Below are 2922 nucleotides of genomic sequence, written 5' to 3'. Positions count from 1 at the left end.
GTGATACTACTTCCCATAAATATGGTTTTCATTTTATTTTTTGGGAAGGTGGGGTGAGGGGCAGAAGGAGAGTGAGAGAGAATCCTAAGCAGGCCCCATGCCCAGCACAGAGCCCAACACAGGGCTCAATCTCATGACCCTGAGATCATGACCTGAACTGAAATCAAGAGACAGACACATAACCAAGTGAGCCACCCAGGCACCCCTAAATATGTGTTTTTTAAAAGTTAACTATGTGCTCACTTCAACAGCACATTTACTAAAATATTAAAATTGGAACAATACAGAGATTAGCATTGCCCCTGCACAAGGATGACGTACAAATTCATGAAGCATTCCATATTTTAAAAAAATATATCTAATTTAATTTTTAAAATGTTTTTTAATTAAAAGTTAATTATTTATGTACCTCATTTCTGCCTTTTCATCCATGAAGTAATGAAAGGTTAATTTAATTGCAGTTAATGAAAGGCAGATATATAAGCACACCTGTTTGAGTTTTTGTCATCCAATATTCTTGCACTTAGTGCCACATTGTTTAGGAAAAATCAGATTTTCTTCTTTTGATGTTTCCTAAACTTTCTTCAAATACCATATATTAACGTGATAATGGAGTGGGGACCCTAGAGTTAATATAGGAAAAATCCACAATACACCACCATTCTTTCAGAATCACAAAAACCTAGAGTCAAACAGACTGAAAGTCATTCAATTACATCTTACTAGTAATCAAGATAGTTTTGTTACAAATAAAGTGGATTTTTCCCTTTTAAAAGTTGGATTTTTTTTTCCTTTTAAAAAAGGAAGTTTTTTTGCAACATCTCTGACATCTTATCTTTATGGTAATTAAAAGGCTGTTGTGGTAAAATTAAGAACATCCTTTTTGCCAAGACACTGCTAAAAGGATGAAAAGAAAATCCACAAACTGGGAGAAAATCTTTGCAAAGCACTTATCTGCTAAGGACTAATATCTGAAATACACAAAGAACTCTGGGGTGCCTGGCTGGCTTAGCCAGTGGAGCATGTGACTCTTGATCTTGGAGTTGTGAGTTCAAGCCTCATGTTGGGTGTAGAGATTACTAAAAAATTAATTAAATTAATTAAAAATAAATTTTTAAAAATTTAAAATTTTAAAAATCTTTAAGAAAACAAAAAAGATACAAAGAACTCTTAAAACTCAACAGTAAGCAAAGAACCCAATTAAAAGATAAGCAAGCAAAAAAATAAAAAATAAAAATAAAAATAAAAGATAAGCAAAAGATCTGAATAGATACCTCACCAAAGATAAACAGATGGCAAATAAACATATGAAAAGATACTCAACATCACATGTCATTAGGGAATTGCAAATTAAAATGATGAAATACTACTACACACTTATTATAGCCCAAATCCAAAACATGGACACTAAATGCTGCAAGGATGTGGAGCAACAGGAACTTTTATTTATTTACTTTTTAAGATGTATTCCTTTGAGAGAGAGAGAGAGTAAGCAGAGGGAGGAGCAGAGAGAGAGAGGGAGAGAAACAGACTCCCCAGTGACCATGGAGCCTGATGCACATTACATCCCAGGACCCCAAGATCATGACCTGAGCCAAAATCAAGAGTCAGATGCTCCACCGACTGAGCCACCCAGGTGCCTTGGGCAACAGGAACTTTTAATCATTGCTAGTGAGAATGCAAAATGGTATAGACACTTTGGAGGATAGTTTGGCAGTTTCTTACAAAATTAAACATATACTTACTATGTGACTCACCAGTTGCTTTCCTTAGTATTTACTCATATTAGTTGAAAACTTAAGCCCACACCAAAAACAAAAAACCAAAAAAACCCAAAATGATGTTTTGTTTTGTGAGGAGAGGGGCAAGGAAAGAACAGAGGAAGAAGGAGAAACAGAATCACAAGCAGACTCCGTGCCTAGCATGGAGCCCAACGTGGAGCCCAATACTGGGCTCAATCTCGACTGAGATCATGACCTGAGCCAAAATCAAGAGTTAGACGCTTAACCAACAGAGCCACCCAGGTACCCCCCAAAATCCACATGATGTGTACAGCAACTTTATCCTTATTGCCAAAACTTGGAAGCAATCAAGATGTCCTTCAATAGGTGAATGTATCAACAAACTTTTCTATTCATATAATAGAATATTATCCTGTGCTATAAAGAAGTGAGCTACCAAGCCATGAAAAGACATGGAGAGATCTTAAATGCATGTTGCTAAGTGAAAGAAACCAATCTGAAATGGCTGCAAACTGTATGATTTCAACTGTATGACATTCTGGAAAAGGCAAAACTTAGAAAAAGATCAGTGATTGTCAGGAGTTCAGAGGGAGGGAGGGGTAGATAAATAGTTGGAGCACAGGGAATTTTTAGGGCAATGAAACTATTTTGTATGATACTATAATGATGGATACAGATCATTATACATTTGTCAAAACTCAGGACATACTGCATAAAGAGTGAACACTAATGTAAACTGTGGACTTTAGTTAATAATAATGTATCAATATTGGTTTGTCAATGGTAACAAATGTACCAAGTAATGCACAATGTTAACACCTGGGTAGAGGAAGGCTGGAGGAGGAAGTATATGGAAACTATTTTCTGCTCAGTTTTCTTAAACTTGGAAACAGTCTTAAAAAGGGACACCTGGGTAGCTCAGCAGTTGGGCGTTTGCCTTCAGCTCAGGGTACCTGAATAGAGTCCAGCATCGGGCTCCCTGCATGGAGCCTGCTTCTCCCTCTGCCTATGTCTCTGCATCTCTCTCTGTGTATCTCTCATGAATAAATAAATAAAACCTTTAAAAAAACAAACCTAGAAACACTCTTAAAAATAAACTCTGTTAATTAAAAAAAATGTTAATATTTTAAATATACTTGAAATGCTAGACTTTTTATTTTTGAAATGCTAGACATTCTTT

General features: G+C 35.8%; 1 pseudogene; it reads left to right on the top strand.

Moving 5' to 3' along the window:
- Positions 1–248: 248 nt before the first annotated feature.
- Positions 249–347, top strand: LOC144317899 (U6 spliceosomal RNA; annotated as a pseudogene).
- The last annotated feature ends 2575 nt before the right edge of the window (positions 348–2922 follow it).

The sequence above is a fragment of the Canis aureus genome, chromosome 7, assembly GCF_053574225.1.
Source record: "Canis aureus isolate CA01 chromosome 7, VMU_Caureus_v.1.0, whole genome shotgun sequence".
Taxonomy (NCBI): Eukaryota; Metazoa; Chordata; class Mammalia; order Carnivora; family Canidae; genus Canis; species Canis aureus.
This window is presented reverse-complemented; position numbering and strand designations above follow the sequence as displayed.